At 43.0% G+C, this 19,807-nt stretch overlaps 1 protein-coding gene across 1 annotated transcript in view; it reads left to right on the forward strand.

Moving 5' to 3' along the window:
- The first annotated feature begins 5,844 nt into the window (after nucleotides 1-5,844).
- znf710b (zinc finger protein 710b) overlaps nucleotides 5,845-19,807 on the forward strand; it is a 39,268-nt gene continuing 25,305 nt past the window's right edge. The window contains exon 1 of the mRNA XM_083650994.1: nucleotides 5,845-5,965. The gene's annotated coding sequence lies outside the window, so the exon portion shown is untranslated. The remainder of the gene's footprint in view (nucleotides 5,966-19,807) is intronic.

A 19,807-nucleotide genomic window follows, 5' to 3' on the forward strand; every position in this document is an offset into this window, starting at 1 on the left:
ACAGACAGCTGGGAGACAAGCTCACCACATGCAGAGAGGGAGCTGTCATGGACGTCCAACATCATGCATCTACCCTGCCTTTCTTCTCCATTTGTAGCTTCCTGCAGCTCAACTCTTTCTCAAACGTCTTCAAAGAAGAGATCCTATTGCAAGACTATTGCATCTGTATCAAAATGGGACCTCACCACATGAATGACACCTGGCCAAAACTATATCTGAACATAGTTTTGAATATTGATTACCGGGTTACCGGGGGTCCGATTATTCACACAGTAAGATAAATCAAATGCTCCTCATGTTTCCCCTAAGTACTTCTGGGCTTTCTTCTTCTGGGCAGGTTGAAAGGTTATGAAGGACTACAAAAATACTGGAACTTGCAATTTACTTTGTCTTGTTTTCAGCAAGCAAAAGGTATTACAGCCTGTACAGTCTCCCATATTATATCCAAATGCAAACAAATGATCCAGTTGTGAGGCCAGGGCTTAGTATACCCAGAGGTATCACATACTCTATACACTCAGCAGTGTATCTATTGTTAGTGGGGAATGAAGTCAGGCAGGCAGCATAATGCAGACAGACAAGATGGTCAGATCGATGTCGTTTTGGACAACTGGACAAGAGCTTCACCACACCCGCTCAGCCAAACACTGACTATATGCAGTGCTGAGCAGCTGATATTTCACTACATGGTTGTTTCCTTTAATATACATTTGCATGAAGATTTGGTCTTTGCACACTTTACCATGACACATGTGTGACCCTCAAGAGGTCAAGGGTCAGTCGGCACTCCTTGAGACGCGGGTTCAGTGCTTTGCTAAAGGGCACCTAATTAGTGGGCACTGCTGCTGTAACACCAGCTACTCTCCAAGTGCTGCAGCTATAAAACACCAATGCCTCCAGCCAGGCATTGAGCACAAGTAACATTCCTTTCGCTAATTGGTCGGACTATTCTCAAGACTATTCTCATGACTATTTCTGTTGAATTCTCAATGTGATGTTCCTTCAATTTACATTGTCTTCTTCTATTCGTCTATTCTTTTCAGGAAGCAATGATGATCACAGCCTATATACTCTGTATTGTTGTGCTCTGCTTTTTGATAGACTCGTAGCAGACTGGATTCCAGCTAATGTATTTTTTCCCTTTTGACATGGTTGAAAGCGGCCTCACGTCTGTGGAGGAAATCCTCATTATTTGGCGTTGGACAATAGCACCGACCTGTCGGGTTTCCTTGAAAACGGCAGTTTTAATCAGTGTGGAAGTAAAAACACGGACCACTTCACATTGTTCTTGTAGCACTTTCTTTTTCTTTCAGAGCGCCTGACCCTTTTCACCTCAGCACCCGCCTGGCCCTTTTCACCTCAGCGCCTGGCCCTTTTCACCTCAGAGCCTGACCATTTTCACCTTTTTTCTATTTTTCTTCTTCTTTTTATTAGCCTACTTAAGTCCATTTACTTAAGTCCATTTAGGATAATTCAAAACCCGGCTGCCAATGAGAAGTGGCTGTTTATATCGACTCGAGACTGGGGGGATTGATAAGAGTTCAAAGCAATTAGCCTTACACAGAAAGGTACCAGTGTTCATTTGGCTGATACTGGGTTTGCAAATGAGGAGCAGAACAGAGGAGAGATTTTGTGAGATCTGAACAGCGAGAACTTGTGCCGTCTCCCTGGAGACTCTAGTGGGAGAGAGGAGCTGTATAATGACAGTCAATGCTGCTATGATGTGTTGTCTGCAGTATCAAACTTCCACACTGAACACAGCTCAAATGCCAGGATGTGAGTGTTTCTCTGGAAGTCGTGGGCAGCTTACATATGAGCAAGCAATCTCATTGTTTGTTTGTTTGTCATGTTTTTTTTCCGAATATGTATGTAAACAAAACAGAGACAATATACAGGGCCTTCAAAATTACACACGTTAACAAGTCGATTGAAATAGTATTATGAAATAAAGATGAAGGGGTAACAAATATAGACATATTCGAAAAGGAGTGAGAAGAAGAATAACTTATTAACTCCCACCCCTTTTCCACAATACTAAATTATTATATGTATACTTGTATAACAACACATACTATAGAAATATCCACATATATACATATATATATATATATATATATATATATATATATATATATATATATATATATATATATATATATATACATGTATATGTACACATACACACATACATACATAAAACACTAGTCATATAGTAATACATAACAATTATTACTATCCCATACATAGTATTCAATAATGTAACTATATAGTTATCAAAAAGATTTTTTTTTTGTATGTAGTTATTCATACATACAAACATACAGTCAGACAGACATACATACGTACATACATACATACTTACATACATAAAACATGTAATCTAACACCACCACCACCATGTGAAAATCAGTGTAACACTCCTGCATTCCTCTCCTCCTTGTACCTTGTGAAAATCATATTTTTGTACAATATTTTAAACCGGTTTTATTTTTTGGACATTGCTTTAGTTCCTCACTCAAACGGTTCCATAGTTTCACACCAGTAGTTGAAACACAAAAACCTTTCATAGTTGTACGTATACTGAGAGTTTTGAAATTATATTGTCCCCTTAAGTTATAACCCCCCACACGATCCCCAAACAAATTCTGTATGTTTTCTGGTAGTTGATTGTTTCTTGCCTTGTACATTATTATTGTTGTTTGATATGATACAATGTCGGTGAATTTTAATAATTTTGACTGTAAAAATAGTGTGTTAGTGTGTTCCAGATAGCCAACCTTGTGTATGGTCCTTATTGCTCTCTTTTGGAGAGTGATTAGTGACTGCAATGATTTTTTATAGTTATTTCCCCAAACCTCAGCACAATAATGTATATATGGCAAGACTAAAGAACAGTAGAGTGTGGAGTGACTTATGATCCAGAACCTGTTTTGCTTTATTTATGACTGCAATGCTTCTTGAAATGTTGGACTGTACGTGTTTAATATGTGGTTTCCAAATAAGTTTATCATCCATTATAACCCCTAGGAACTTATTTTCATGCACCCTTTCAATTATAACCCCATCTATTTCTATATTCACCTGTGTGATTACTTTGTGATTGGTAAATAACATACATTTTGTTTTGCTCACATTTAATGATAATTTATTGTAGTTAAACCATATTTTCAATTTGTCCAGTTCTTCGTTTATGTCTTTTATTAATTGATTCAAATTATTACTGGAACATCATTGAGCTGGGACAAGGCAGAAGTCACAGAGGCTTTGGGTGCCTGCCTCTCCAGCTCCAGTACAAAGCTTTGCTAGAAAGTGTGTGATTTGGTGGATGGAAGATGAAGCTGCTGTGCACCTGTTGGGTTTCTCCCTGGTTCTTTGAAAGAGCATGATACAGCCCGAGGTGAGTGGCTATAGCGCAGGTGCTGCCTTCACTTGATGTCGAGCGACTCTCTCCTGACTGGGGGAAATCCACCCACCTGTATCCATCCAAGTTATTGAAAACTTTCTCTCTTCTGAATCCAGAGTGGGTTTTATAGGGTCCTCTGACACACGATAACAGGCAGGTCTTTGGCACATACAGAGGTGCTGCAGACTGTTCACAAACATCATGTTGCAATTTCAACTCTCCTGAACAGGCAGGGTGGAGGATCTGCCACCCCACTGAAATAATCTAATGCTGTTTCAGTGACCTCGCCACCTCGCCAACATCCATTTCTGAGGGACGGCACAGGTCAAGTCAAGTCAAGTTTATTTATATAGCAAATTTCATAGGGCTCAATGTGCTTCAAAGTAAAAAGTAAAAAAAAGGCAAAGATTAGGCTATAGCCTACATGGCGAAAACATAAGATAGGAACATATATACACCGTAAGAACATATGACATAACCTAGTAAAAGATATACGATAAGATAAAAACATAAGGTAATGGTGTATTTCTTCCTGCAATAACAGCAATCAATTGAGACACACCTTTGGAAAAATCATACAGCGCTGCTCATTCAAATTCAATGGAGTGCTGGTGCCCTCTAGTGTCAGAGTTGTGCATTTCTATCAAGAAATCAGCAAAAAATACAGGTACAGTTTAGCCTAGAAAGAAAGAAAGAAAGAAAGAAAGAAAGAAAGAAAGAAAGAAAGAAAGAAAGAAAGAAAGAAAGAAAGAAAGAAAGAAAGAAAGAAAGAAAGAAGGTCTACTGGATGACAACTTTTTATGTGGAAAATGAAATAATGACGACCACACAAAATGCATCATCCCTTGGTAACTATGGATCTGGGTGGGACATGTGAGGGAAAATCCCAACATCAGTGAACCTTAAAAAGAGATTGAAAAGATGGAGGCTTACACTACCCAGTCATTATGAATAAGAGCACTGCTAAGGGTTTTGGCCCCTATGTGATGTGATGAACCCACGAATGAGAAAGCCGGCAGCCCAGACCAGTTGAGTCCTCTATCATCAGTACTCACACTATCACTGTCATCACTATCATCTGTACTCACACTATCACTACCACAATGTCCCAGGAAATGATCAATGGCCCACCAATTTAAAACACAATCATCATTCATTTTTTTTCCAATATTTTATTTTCAGTTTTCAGAACATCTAAAAACAAACAAACTCAAAGAGAGAAAGATAAAAAAAAAACACAATATTCAACATGTAAATGTGACAACATGGTGCTACCAGCTGCTAGAGGTGCCCATGTGCTTCCAAGAGATGTCATACATGGGATCCCACGCACGGGGGTCACGAAGAACCAGCCGGGCGAGTCTCAGCGGTCGCCCCTAACCTCATCAAGGTATAGGCCAACGGCTCCCAGATAACTTTCCAAGTGAGTTGGTCCGCAGGAAGCTGAGTCTCTCCATTCGTATATACGAAGATCATGTCCGCCAACCACGGCTCAAAAGAAGGAGGAGAGGGGGACTTCCATTCCTGCAGATTGAGTTTCTTGGCGACAACAGTCCCCTATGTCAGAGACTGTTGCACAGCTGTAGGAAGGTTCAGAGAAGACTCTGAGCAACCAGATGGCGATTTCTGCCTCCGGCTGAAGGGTTATTTTGTGGGCTTTAGAGTACCAGTCAAATATTTTGGCCCAGAAACCTGTCAATGAACACAATGAGCTATTTAATGAACTAACCAACTAACTAGCTAACTAACTAACTAAATAAATCAGGGTTGCATGTTTTTGGGGTACAGAGCAGCCATTTATCTCCAATGACTTATATTTCTTCCCGAGAGAGAGAGAGAGAGAGAGAGAGAGAGAGAGAGAGAGAGAGAGAGAGAGAAACACACACACACACACACACACACACACACACACACACACACACACACACACACACACACACACACACACACACACACACAGCGCAAGGGATAAAGGAATTTGGCCCATCATGCAAAAAAAAATCCAGTTCTGTGTGGTCGGGACGTACACACAGCGCCATCTGGTGGAATTTGTTGTCATAAAAAATAATGTGCTTGACAGCAAAAATGATTAGGCTCGGTGGTTGCGGTTTCTGTCAAACACAATTAGAGATGGGTAAAACAAATAAACTGTAAAATTGTCACCATATGTTACCCCAAGAAGTAACTACATAGCTCTTTTTAAATCAGTGCATTGATATAGTCTTTCTTAAGACATAAATATGAAGGGGGGGGTATAAGAAGGGGGGGGGGGGGGTTATGAAAAAGTGTGAATCGAAAGGGCTCAAACGGGACCAATAGAGGCTAATGGCTTCATGGCGGCGCGTGAATTCCACCAAGTCAGCCACATTCTTGACTTGTGGCAGCAGCGTCGAGGAGGAGCTCAGTTGTTTATTCATTCACGTCAGCCCCTCTCGCCTTCCCTTCCTTCCTGCCTGGTGCTACACACACAACGGGCACCACACACACACCGCTCTCTAACTGTTCTCCCACATCTAATATCAGCACAGCCACGTCGCCACCATACACCGATTTTGGAATCAGGTGAGTTGTGATTTCTCTCTCTCTCATTAGCTGATTGATCATAGAGGGAATAAACAGGCTGCTGCTGGAGCGTCGGTTGTCCTGTTGGCCCCGCCGGCGAGGAGGCTAGCGGACTGTTTCCTACCGTAACTTATGACATTCCTCCTCCTGACCAGTGGAGAGAATATATGCGTGTCTCGTCTGTATGGCGATTTCACCGCCGCCTCTACATGTCGGGCCGGTCGTGCGCGTTTCGCTCGCTACGTTTCGACGCTTTACCGAAAACAAATGGCCGATGTAGGTCAGCAACTACAGTCAAAATGTCGCCTTTTCTTTTGCTCTCTTTTTTTTTACTTCCACATTCTCTCTCGTGCCACAAACAGATGGCGTCGAGAGAGAGAGAGAGAGGGAGAGGGGGGATGGAGAGAACGGGGGAAAGAGACGCATGAAGGAGTAGCAGCCAGGGCTACAACAGGCCATCATACATTACATTACATTACATTACATGTACCCTACAGACACCTCTCCTCTCCTCTCCAGGCGAGGCGAGCAGCCCGACATGTCTTCTTGCCTACAGGCCCGTACGTCTTGAACAAAGTTTCTCCTGTTAAGTTATCGAGCCTTTTTTTTTTAAAGATACAGCGCGTGTGTGTGCGGGAGAGAATATGTCTTATTATAAGTAACAACAAAGTGTGCACAGAGAGAGAGACAAACTGATGATAACAAGCCGCCGACACGCTCTTGCTTCTTGTGCTTGTTGTGGGTCAGCTTTGGTGTGGCTCCGATCGAGGCCACATTGTGGTCACACCGCAGCCAGCAGCCAGCCGCCCCGGTGTGGCCCGGGAGGGAGGGAGGGAGGGATGCACTGCAGCAGATAACCTCTAGCCTCCTCCTCCTGCTAGCCCGAGCCGCTTGTCCCGCTGCCTGGGGAGACAGACGGGCTACTACCACTACCACTACCACCACCACCACCACCTGGCTGTCAGATAGCGTTGATAGGACACTTGAGTGAGTGTGCCAGCCAGGTATATCCTCCGCTGGATGTCTAGGAAGATGAGAGGCATGTTTGCATAAGGAATAGAGTGGACTAAGTACAGTGTTGACCAAACCATTTCCTGTTGCTTATTGAAATGCTACAGATCTACTCATATCGCTGACCTCTTTGCATCATGCATCAGTGTTTAAGTGATATGGTGCCTGCTGCTGCTTAGGCAGCTGCATACTCTACATAGCAGTTGGGCCGCCTGAGGCCCATCATAGATGTGTCCTGGACCTGGTGGTGCTGTTCACCTGTCAGTGCTGATCATAATTAAGATGACATCCCCCCTCTCTTGTGGGCTCTGGGTCATATGAATGATGGTCACGGAGCTGGAAATGTTCAGATGGCTTGTCATCATTCACCAAGCTAGTTTGCCATGCAAATGCTGCAAATCTCCAAAGGCTGCGTTCACACTGCAGGCGTTGGTGATTAATTCAGATTTCTTCTTTTGCACAGATGTAGGCAGCATATGTGCATGACTTCCATGACACATGCAGCTGAAATGACCGAGGTGACTGCTGGCTTTTTCCGCACCTAAATCTTGTCAAGTTGATTGTAAAAAGCACATGTTAAGCATTGCAGGCATGGCCACTTATTTGATTGGAGTCTTTCGCCTCGTTGAACTTGGCTTTGAGGCTCTTGTCTTGACATTTAGTTGACAGTCGTCATAGTGCTGCTTAGCTAGGTTTAGCGAGACATATTCTCTGTAAAGCCCTCTGAGACATGCTTGTGAATTAGGGCTATACAATAGAGTACCGCAGCGATGATGTATTTTTGTAGGCTTTATCCAGAAATCGCCGCCATTTGGTTCGTCAGTGGAAAAGTCTATGGGCTTTTAGAATGGGGATTTCACTGACATGCATAAAATAAGGTCTGTGGTTAACAAAAGTTTATGGAAATGCGCATTTTGGTTCAGCATGATAATCTTCACAAACATGAGTAACTTTTATGCCTTTCGAAGCGTTTTCTAAAAATCGCGTTAAAAAAACGCATTTACGTTCCCCAAAAGTCATAAAAGTTATTTTATGCATTTAAGTGAAACCCCCCATGTTAAATCCCATAGACTTTTCCACTGAAGAACCCGGAAGTATTACTTCCTGACTCACTCCTGCGGCTCTCTATTAGACTTGACAGTGCAGACAACAAGTTCTATGGTGGCCCTGTTGGGCCATTTCTCTTGCACTTGTTTGGAACACTGCCAAAATGACGGTAGGCTACATCGCCTCTAGCTGTGGAAAGGAGGCACCTCCCCCTAATCTGAATTAAATTTGTGAACTCACTGTCTCTCCACTGGCTGCTTGAGTCTTCATACTCTGTATTTTCTGTATGTTAACGGTCTGTCTTGTGTGCTCTTCCTTGTAATCTAGGCTGTTGCACTCTATCAGTTACCACAGCTATCCGCCTCAAAGTACTTGCATTTGTAGTGATGAAGGCCTGATGATGATGAGGATGATGGAATGATGTTTGTATATCAGTCGTCTGGCAGAAGTCAGCCGTAGTCCGTAGATGGATGTCTCTACCATCTGGTGCACAACTCTTGAAAAGTACTTAAGGACCGCCCCCTAAGACCAAAACAAAATGCGTGACAGTGACAGACATATGAATTGACCAACCACTCCACGCATTGGACACAGCATGGCGAAACTCGTGGGGCGGTACATTTTGAACGACGCACCAATGCACGTCGAGAGCCGGGCTTCCGTAACAGCCCAGCCAATCAGATTTGAGCGTAGAATTCCTCCGGCAAAACCCAGACATGCTGCCTTCATGTGATTCAGACTCTCTGTTGCTGGAAGCGTGCCAAGGTCAGACATTGGATCTGACCATGTGACACTAGTATATCAATATCGGTTGCATTCAACATTTAGACGGGAGGATGCTGTTTGATTTAATGATCACAAAGTCTTTAAAATAGTAGACACAGTTGTTTACTACAACTTTGGATGATGGACTTAACAGTGTCCACAACAAGATGTCAATATTAATCAAAACTAAAACCGTCTGCCTGCTCTCAACATTCTGGACTCATACTTGGTCAGCAAAATGATGCCTCCAAGTCTAATTGAACTATTTCTATATTTCTTGGCCTGCTTGACTTGTACAGTGATGGATGAATTTCCCAAAGTGTGGATCAATAATGTGTTATTAGTGTTGCTGCTGCTACACATCTGTATGCTACCTGCCGCTGCTACACATCTGTATGCTACCCAGGGATCAGAAGCCACTCTCCCACCATGGAGCATCAGGGGCAGGCTGGCTATCCTGACGATGCCCGATTCCGACCGCACGGAAACTAAGCAGATCAGAAATACATAACACAGAATATTTAAAGCTGCATTCAGCGATGTTTTTGTGTTAAAATAAGTGTTAAATGGCTCTATATTGTGACAGCAATCACTGAAATAGAGTGTTAGGTCAGTGACTAACCTCCAACCCCCCCGCTGTCCTCTATCTTCTCTCCTGTAGTCCTGCAGGCAGGGCGGATGTATCTCCACAACCGTAACTCGTACAGACTCAGCGATGGATTCAGGGTGAAAAAATACATATTGTCCTTTTTACCTTCCGTTTCTCAGAAAATGTCAACATTACTCTGATTGGATAAAAATTTGGTGTCGACCTCCCACTATCCAATCAGAGAAATGTTGACATTTTCTGGGAAATGGAAGGTCAGATCGTGATGCCCTTGAAGAAGAACTACATTAATTTTTTCACCCTAAATCCAACGGTGCCGACCGTGAGTCTGTACGAGTTGCGGTTGTGGAGATACGACACGTCCGCCCTGCCTGCAGGACTATAGTCATTTAACACTTATTTTAAAACAAATACATCGCTGAATGCAGCTTTAAATGTGTAAAAACATTTAGAACAGAAACTGAAATTTGTCACGTGACACAACTTGTTTATGTATGTATGTATGTATGTATGTATGTATGTATGTATGTATATATGTATGTATGTATATATATATATATATATCTATGTATATATGTATGTGTATATAACTGCTGTTTTGACAGTCTAATAGGAAGTGTGAATATGGCTGCTGGGGTAAAAGGTGGAGAAGAGCTGATGATGGTGTCAGCACATTGTGCTGCTGCAGCAGGGTTCAAACACAGAGAGGCTGGTGTTTCTCCATCACAAAGGCCTCATGTGCAGCCAGGGCCTGTTGGTTATAGCCGTGCTGAATGACCTCCACAGTGTTATGCTTCTTTCTATGTATGTATGTATGTATGTCTGTATGTATGACTGTATGTATGACTGTATGTATGTATGTATGTATGTATGCATGTATGTATGTATGACTGTATGTATGTATGTATGTATGACTGTATGTATGTATGTATGTATGTATGACTAAGACTATGTATGTATGACTGTATGTATGTATGTATGTATGTATGACTATGTATGACTGTATGTATGTATGTACTGTATGTATGTATGACTATGTATGACTGTATGTATGTATTAGGGCTGTCACTTTTTCCCAAAATGAAATTCGAACAAACTTTAATTGCCCGAAATTCGTTCGAATATATTCGAAGTTTTTTGGTTAATTAAAAAACAAAAAAAACAAAAAAAAAACTTTTTTTTTTTTTTCAGTCCAGCTTGCAGTTGCACCAGCTGAACGTAAGTTCTGTCTTAAGTTAGGGTGTAAAGTCCACACTAACTGCTACGTTCAAACCAGAGCCGTATAATAGAAGAGTTCCGACATCTCCATTCACTCCAATGGACCAGTTTTTTTCCAGGAAGTAGAAAGTGGAACTCTTCAGTAAAAAAAGCAGCACCGTCGAGTTGCATCAAAATAGACAGTGTTGTACTTTGAAAGGGTTTTTCATCCCTTGAAATGAATCAAATTGTACATTATCGGCTTTATTTTAGCATGCAAAAGTAGCGCGAGACCCATTCCTGGCTGTTCATTGGCTAATGATTCTTGCATTTTGGTCCTCCGCTGATGCCACTCTCTTACTAGAGGACACTAGTTCAAACTAGTTAGTTTGACACTAAAGTTGTGTCTTTGTTTGGTTGCACCACGGAGACGTAAGGTACATCTTAACTAGTAGACCCTAAAGTCCATACTAACCAAAATAGTGTCGCAGACAATGACGTGTACAGTATCTGTGACCAATCAGTGAAAAGCACGGTGGAAACGGTGTTTATTTACGGTTGTTTAAGTAAGTGGAGTGAAAACAGGACATGTTGCCCACCGCAAATTAGTGCTTTCATATTTCATCAACACTAATCAAATGAGAACGTTATTGAGTAACGTTCGTTTAGGTTCATATTACTGTTAACATTTATCTGTGAGCTCTTCATCAGTATTGTAGGCTATACCACCATCCTGCCTCACTAAATTGTTGCGGTTATTTTAATTTGTATGCAGTGCTGCAGCTTGTGGGAAACAAAAGCGTGAGTCATAAATATCAAAGGGTGTAATTTATCACGGAGAGCGCGTTGCGGACGCAAAACAACGATGCGCCACGGTGCCAAGTTGCAATCCGTGCCAACTGCTATTTTACGGAGGACTTTACACCTAGTAAGACGTAGGTGTAAATTTTAAGTTCTAACTTATGCCTAGCCTGGTAAACCGCCCGTCACGTGAACTCACATTTAATTTGGTTCTCCGTGACGGTCTGGACCCGCACAGGCAGTTAAGATGATTGGTCGAGCCATGCCGGCTCGACGAATCAGCGGCGGCCGTAGGCGGGCTCTGGCTCGTCTGGGCAAGTAGTGGGTACATGGTCTTTGTAGTTCTTTTCACTCATCAGCATGGCTGCCGCCGCGGAAGTGACAGGCAGTCTGAATGAAATTGAATGTAACGTTCCCAATTCTATGTATTAAATTAAAAAAAACGACCCTCAACATTTGGGAAGGCTAAGCCACACAACTAGTTCGTTATAATCTAACTAAATGCTTCGAAGGTGACTTTACGACCGCGAGGACTCAATCAATGAATACCACGGAGATCATCCACAGGCACCTTCCGCGATCTGATTGGTTGAAGTTAACACCCACCAGCGGTGATAGACAGATGGGTCATCCAATCACCTGCCAAGTAGCTTGGACAAAGTGCCCGCCTCCGTCAGCGGGTCTGGTGACTTCAAACCCAGATCGACTGGTTTAGTGAAACCTATGTGGAGCTATACCGTCCATCTGGTAGCGTCAGGTTAACTTATGCCTACGTTGTAACTATTTCACTTGGTGCAACCCAAATATTTTTAGTAGTGCGTAAACTCGGACTTAGTGAGACTTTACGTTCAAACTAGCTTACGTTTCAACCCACTGCAGGCCACCGGGCATCAGCCCGACGTGTTAGCTTGGACGCTCACAGTCACAACACTGCCTCACAAACTTGGCTGCATCCAACTCGAGACAACTTTTCAGACCCTGGAGACAATCTTTCTCAGAAGAGACTAACGCGACAAATCTGGAGACTTTTTCTGACATGGGATTAACATTACCAGCAAGCAGCAGTTGGTTAATTTTGGTTCATTAAAAATAATAATAATAATAATAATCGAACAGTCAATTTACATATCGAACACGAACCCCTCCCCCACATTCGAAGTTGCATTCGAATTTCGAATGAAAAGTGACAGCCCTAGTATGTATGTATGTATGACTGTATGTATGTATGACTGACTGTATGTATGTATGACTGTATGTATGTATGTATGACTGACTGTATGTATGTATGACTGTATGTATGTATGTATGTATGACTGACTGACTGTATGTATGTATGACTGACTGTATGTATGTATGACTGTATGTATGTATGTATGTATGACTGACTGTATGTATGTATGACTGTATGTATGTATGACTGACTGTATGTATGTATGACTGTATGTATGACTGACTGTATGTATGTATGTATGTATGTATGTATGACTGACTGACTGACTGTATGTATGTATGTATGTATCACTGACTGTATGTATGTATGACTGCATGTATGTATGTACTGTATGACTGACTGTATGTATGACTGACTGTATGTATGTATGTATGTATGACTGTATGTATGTATGTATGTATGTATGACTGTATGTACTGACTGTATGTATGTATGTATGTATGTATGTATGACTGTATGTACTGACTGACTGTATGTATGACTGTATGTATGTATGACTGACTGTATGTATGTATGTATGTATGTATGTATGTATGTATGTATGTATGTATGACTGTATGTACTGACTGTATGTATGTATGTATGTATGTATGTATGACTATGTACTGTATGTATGTATGTGGACTGTCTCTGAATGTAGTGTGTCTTTTGAATGTTGCAGTACTTAGAGCTAAAGGAAATGTATGGCCTTCAGCATTCGAATTGTTCAATAATAATCAGTTAGAGTTTGGCTGTGTAGTCTAAGTAAGTTAACAGTTTGTTAGAAACAGTTAATTAGTGCAATTAGCCGAGTTATTTCCCCCCGTGCATGAGGGACAATTAATTGGCTGTTGGGTTACCGTTTTGATTTTAATGCTCTTCTTATTAACACAATTATTTTCCTAACCTGAAGTGAAAACCCTGCTTCCACTAATGAAGTGCTGGTGTTTGTCTGTGTCACTGTTCTGCTGAGTTGCTGTTCATAATGCAAGTCATATTCCTTGTTGTTATGAAGCTATAGTGGAGAAAAATTATTCATTGTGTCAAAAGAAAACAGTCTTGTCAACTCAGTATTATTTATCACTACAGTAGTAGCAGCCTTACTAGACAGGTTGGTCCTCTAGTGAGGAATAGCCCAGATCTTTCGCTAAGACAGTTGTTTTTTTAAAGAGACAGTCGTCCTTATTTATGAAATAGGCCATGTTCTTCATTTAATCCTGCGATCATCTGTCATCATCATTCAGTGATGTTTTAACATGTTGGGCCGGTACATTTCTGTTTGCCCTCACATCTGACCTCAAATCTGTAGTTCAGATCAGAAAAACGATGCCACCACCGCCACCCAAGGCAAGACTAGCTGCATAATGTTGTTTTTTAATATATCACACAATATAAATTGGTCATTTTGACGCACAGACCAGGTTTTTATCACTCTGAAATGTGTCCTGGCTGGAGTTTATAGAAGAGGTTTTTAATAGACAGAGCACAGTAATGTTTAATAAGTGTGAGTCATGCCTGTCACTTTAGATCTCTGCTGCTCAGACTAAATGCTGTCTTTGGCACCTTTAGCTTTAGCTGTGTGAGTTGTCTGGCTCGTTGCTTTGGACTTGTTTGTCAATGCTCCCAAATCCAGACAAATTCTTGACTTTGCGGTGCTGCCCCCCCCCCCATCATCTCTTCATGAAGACGACTGTTAGCCCGTCTGTTAGCCTGTCTGTTAGCCCGTCTGTTAGCCTGTCTGTTAGCCCGTCTGTTAGCCCGTCATCATCTCTTCATGAAGACGACTGTTAGCCCATCTGTTAGCCTGTCTGTTAGCCCGTCTGTTAGCCTGTCATCATCTCTTCATGAAGACGACTGTTAGCCCGTCTGTTAGCCTGTTTGTTAGCCCGTCTGTTAGCCTGTCTGTTAGCCCCTTCTGTTAGCCCGTCATCATCTCTTCATGAAGACGACTGTTAGCCTGTCTGTTAGCCCGTCTGTTAGCCTGTCTGTTAGCCCGTCTGTTAGCCCGTCATCATCTCTTCATGAAGACGACTGTTAGCGCGTCTGTTAGCCTGTCTGTTAGCCCGTCTGTTAGCCTGTCTGTTAGCCCGTCTGTTAGCCTGTCTGTTAGCCCGTCTGTTAGCCTGTCTGTTAGCCCGTCTGTTAGCCCGTCATCATCTCTTCATGAAGACGACTGTTAGCCCGTCTGTTAGCCTGTCTGTTAGCCCGTCTGTTAGCCCGTATGTTAGCCCGTCATCATCTCTTCATGAAGACGACTGTTAGCCCGTCTGTTAGCCTGTCTGTTAGCCCGTCTGTTAGCCTGTCTGTTAGCCTGTCTGTTAGCCCGTCATCATCTCTTCCTTTTTCTGCTCGATCCTCTGATTGCATCCTGGTTGTTAGCTTACATCCTGCTTCATGATTGGACTGCAATTACCATGGTGTTCTGACACAAGTCAGCCAACTAGCCAGCCAATCAGTCAGCCAGCCAGGCAGTAGCAAAGGAGCCAGCCAGCCAGTGGGTCACCTTGCAGTCAGCTAGGCATAACTCTAGTCAGCGCTGGGCGCTGGCCTCCAGGTCCTGCATGCCTCTACTCAGCGAGCTAACTACCACTTTCCAGCAGAGTGGAGCCGGGTCCATGCCTGCTTCATGCCCTCCTGAGAGTAATTTTAGCTCAGTGTGTGTCTATGTGGAAAGACACGCATGCATTTGTGTGTGCCCGACCCGTGTGCACCTACGCCCCTCTCTATGTGTCTCTCTCAGTGTCTCTCTCTCTCTCTGTGTCTCTCTCTCTCTCTCTCTCTCTCTGTGTCTCTCTCACACTCTCTCTCTCTCTCTCTCTCTCTCTCTCTGTTCTCTGTTTCTCTCTTTGCTTTCAGACACTGTCTGCCTCTGTTTTTGTGACTAGGTTCTTGTCATGGCACTGTGCAACACTTGGTCCAGTGACTCTGGGCTGGGTGCACTAGTATCTCAGACTGAGTACAGTTCGCCTTCCAGATGCTGATGTGTGTTTAGCTGTACTACAGCAACATCATTATGAATCTTATCCTGGTGTGCCGTGAGGTAGTGGTGGGCGATATGACCCTGAAATAATATCACAATATTTCATGGTATTTCTGCCATAACAATATTCTTGACGATATGACAAAATACTGAAAAATAATTTATTCATTTCAAGAACATACATTGCAACAAAATAAGTGTTAATAGTTTGATATGTCAGCATAAACGTAACATAAACCTCAGTTCAGATATTCAAATATGCCTTCAAATATTACCGTGGTTTGGTGTGTGTGCTCTTTTGTAAACAAACCACTCCCACACTACTGAAGCCACTCCCCTTTTTGGAATGAACTCCTTCCCCATGGAGCGGCTTTCAGCCATGCTTGTTGTTGCTGTGGTCACGTCCTCTTCCCGGGTTCGGCATACGCACCAAGGAGAGACCATAGAACATTTCACTCGGACCAAAACATAAAATTAATAAATGGTGGATTGTTTGGTTTGCCAAGTAAAACTATTTTTATTATAAGCATTTTACCAAACATCTATGGAAAAATGAATGGCGGATGAAAACCTTTGGTATGCCGAATACTACTACTACTACTACAACTACAACTACAACAACAACAACTACTACTACTACTACAACTACAACAACAACAACTACTACAACAACAACAACTACTACAACAACAACTACTACTACTGTACAACTACAACAACTACTACAACTACTACTACAACAACTACAACAACAAGTTGATTGTGGGGAAAAGAGATAAATCGAGGAATGGTAGAGATGATACTGGAGGAGAGAAGATCAGAAGGGAGTAGGGCTGTGCAATTATTAGAATTATAATATATAATATAATTAATATAATGGCTTCCCACAATTATGAAAACAAGATAATCAAGATAAAAAAACATTTTATTATTTATTTTAGTTAGCCTATTTATTTATTTTTTCTATTAATTTCTTTGTTTTTCAGTTAAATTACATGCACATTACATTATGTATATTTAGTTACTGCTACGCATATTTTTTATTTATATATACTGGTATACTTTACTCATATTTTTTGTCTACTATCTGCAGTATATTCTACCGTCTATTTGTATTTTGTTGCTGTTGTAACAGAGGAATTTCCCCTTAGGGATGAATGAAAGTACCGACCTACCTACCTAGCTACCTACCTAGCTACCTACCTACCTAGCTACCTACCTACCTACCTAGCTACCTACCTACCGACCTACCTACCTACCTAGCTACCGACCGACCGACCGACCTACCTACCTACCTACCTACCTAGCTGGAAAAGTCAATGAGTAATCGCATTAAATAATCGTGATCTCAATATCAGTGAAAATAATGGAGCAGCCCTACGGTAGAGGAGGGATGAAGAAGGGGCAGAAATGGAGTGAAAGGGGGAAAGGTATCCATGGAAACATGAGGAAAGAGTGATGGGAGAGAGAACGGAGTGATGATGTAGTTTGAAACTGTTCGTTACAAACCACTGGAACAAAATTATACGCCCAGAGCAGCATTTAGCTGAGCAGCAGAGTCGACATTTATTGAGATTTTAAATTGTATCTATGCCCATAATTAGATCCGAAGTGGTTTTCTGTGACAGTTTCATACCTAGATATTTCATAATGGCGTCAAAATGGGAACATGAAAGGAATATAAGATTAATAAAGGTAGTTTATTCTTCATGTTGTTGGGTTGGCTGGGATTGATTACCCCATCCACCCTTTTCACTTCCCACTCAGCCATTTTGTGTCTAAAAGGCAGGAACACAGGCCAGGGCCCTCTTTTTTTAGCTTGAACTGTTTTACTGTTACTGTTTTGCTTGAACCTGTGCTACTTCCTGCATTTTAGACACACAATGGGTGAATTGAGTGGAAGTGAAAAAGGCTAATGACGTAAAAGAAACCCTGATTTGTCTGCTCTGTCACTCCATATGACGTGCAAACAGAAAGATGTGTCCCTGTTACTAGTAGAAATCATGTGTGTTTTTCAGTGAGATTGAAAGAGCTTTGGAATGGACAGTGGGGAACCAAATAACAGCTCTACCTATCATTTATTTATTTTATTTATTTATTTATTTATTTATTTATTTATTTGCGTCAGGAACCACAGTAACAGCAGTAGACAAACTCCCTCCACTGTGCGGAGGCCTACCGTGCTTCAAGGCTCATAGCCTAATAGTCTTTTTGGAAGGAAAAGAGGTCGGCGGCCATGTTTGTAAAGTAGTACCGGCTACCTCTTTTCCTTCCAAAAAGACACATTATGTGCATTTTGGATTAACATTTCATCTTGTGTGGTGAGTGAGTACCCGAAGCACAACATGTATTTTGGCGCCGTGAGATGTGTGTTTTGGCAGATTTTTAACAGCTGTACCATTAGCCTCCATTTTATGGCGATAATTACGATAATTACTAACTTCACGACTGTAGCTCACTGTAAACTGAGCGGACAGTGCCGGTAAGGCATGGTGTATCTTGGTTATGTGGGGGGGGGGGGGGGGTGGCAAATGAGCTAAACTTCCAAAAAAGTGGTGTATCCCTTTAAGTAGCTATGCAAATCTTAGATGTCTCTTGGAACCTGAAATAATGTTTGAGATTGCCATAAACTTCATAACTGACTTAATAACTGACTTTGAACCAAGCCTGTAAAATGGCCATCTCGTAGTGTGTGAAACATCTCGTAGTGTGTGAAACATCTCGTTGTGTGTGTGTGTGTGTGTGTGTGTGTGTGTGTGTGTGATCCCCTGATGCAGCTGACTCATATGCGTTAGTGTGAAAACCACGACACAGAAGACAGCAGGTTTACAAGAGTACAACACAGTAAGTTGACCGTCGTAGTGTGTGTGTGTCCTAAGAAGGACTGTCCTGTCTTGTCCCTTAGGCGTGCAGAAGACACATTCAGACGGTTAATGCGTTTCTTGTTTGTCCCCGGGGACATGGAGCCCTGAGGGGCGGGGCTTCTTTTAGGGTCGACTCAACCTGCTAAGTCTGTTCTGACCAACCCGGCAACCATTTTGTTCTCTGTCTCATTTCTACGTCTATTCATGTCACTTGAATCTCTAATATGGGCACTTTTTGCACACAATCATCAGAGATTTCTCTGGCACATCTTTTCCATTCATTTGCAGTTGAATCATAAGTAGCCAGTAGACATGATGACATCAAAGCACCTTTTGAGATATGATGGATGGTGTTTGAGCAACACTCTTTTTAAGTGTAATGTACCTTTTAATGAAGCCAGGTGAGAGGGCAGCTAGTGAGGCCTAGCACAGGTGTGAGGGCAGCTAGTGAGGCCTAGCACAGGTGTGAGGGCAGCTAGTGAGGCCTAGCACAGGTGTGAGGGCAGCTAGTGAGGCCTAGCACAGGTGAGAGGGCAGCTAGTGAGGCCTAGCACAGGTGAGAGGGCAGCTAGTGAGGCCTAGCACAGGTGTGAGGGCAGCTAGTGAGGCCTAGCACAGGTGTGAGGGCAGCTAGTGAGGCCTAGCACAGGTGTGAGGGCAGCTAGTGAGGCCTAGCACAGGTGAGAGGGCAGCTAGTGAGGCCTAGCACAGGTGAGAGAGCAGCTAGTGAGGCCTAGCACAGGTGAGAGGGCAGCTAGTGAGGCCTAGCACAGGTGAGAGGGCAGCTAGTGAGGCCTAGCACAGGTGTGAGGGCAGCTAGTGAGGCCTAGCACAGGTGTGAGGGCAGCTAGTGAGGCCTAGCACAGGTGTGAGGGCAGCTAGTGAGGCCTAGCACAGGTGTGAGGGCAGCTAGTGAGGCCTAGCACAGGTGAGAGGGCAGCTAGTGAGGCCTAGCACAGGTGAGAGAGCAGCTAGTGAGGCCTAGCACAGGTGAGAGGGCAGCTAGTGAGGCCTAGCACAGGTGAGAGGGCAGCTAGTGAGGCCTAGCACAGGTGTGAGGGCAGCTAGTGAGGCCTAGCACAGGTGTGAGGGCAGCTAGTGAGGCCTAGCACAGGTGAGAGGGCAGCTAGTGAGGCCTAGCACAGGTGAGAGAGCAGCTAGTGAGGCCTAGCACAGGTGAGAGGGCAGCTAGTGAGGCCTAGCACAGGTGTGAGGGCAGCTAGTGAGGCCTAGCACAGGTGAGAGAGCAGCTAGTGAGGCCTAGCACAGGTGTGAGGGCAGCTAGTGAGGCCTAGCACAGGTGAGAGAGCAGCTAGTGAGGCCTAGCACAGGTGTGAGGGCAGCTAGTGAGGCCTAGCAC

The sequence above is a fragment of the Poromitra crassiceps genome, assembly GCF_964638095.1.
Source record: "Poromitra crassiceps genome assembly, chromosome: 14".
Lineage (NCBI taxonomy): Eukaryota > Metazoa > Chordata > Actinopteri > Beryciformes > Melamphaidae > Poromitra > Poromitra crassiceps.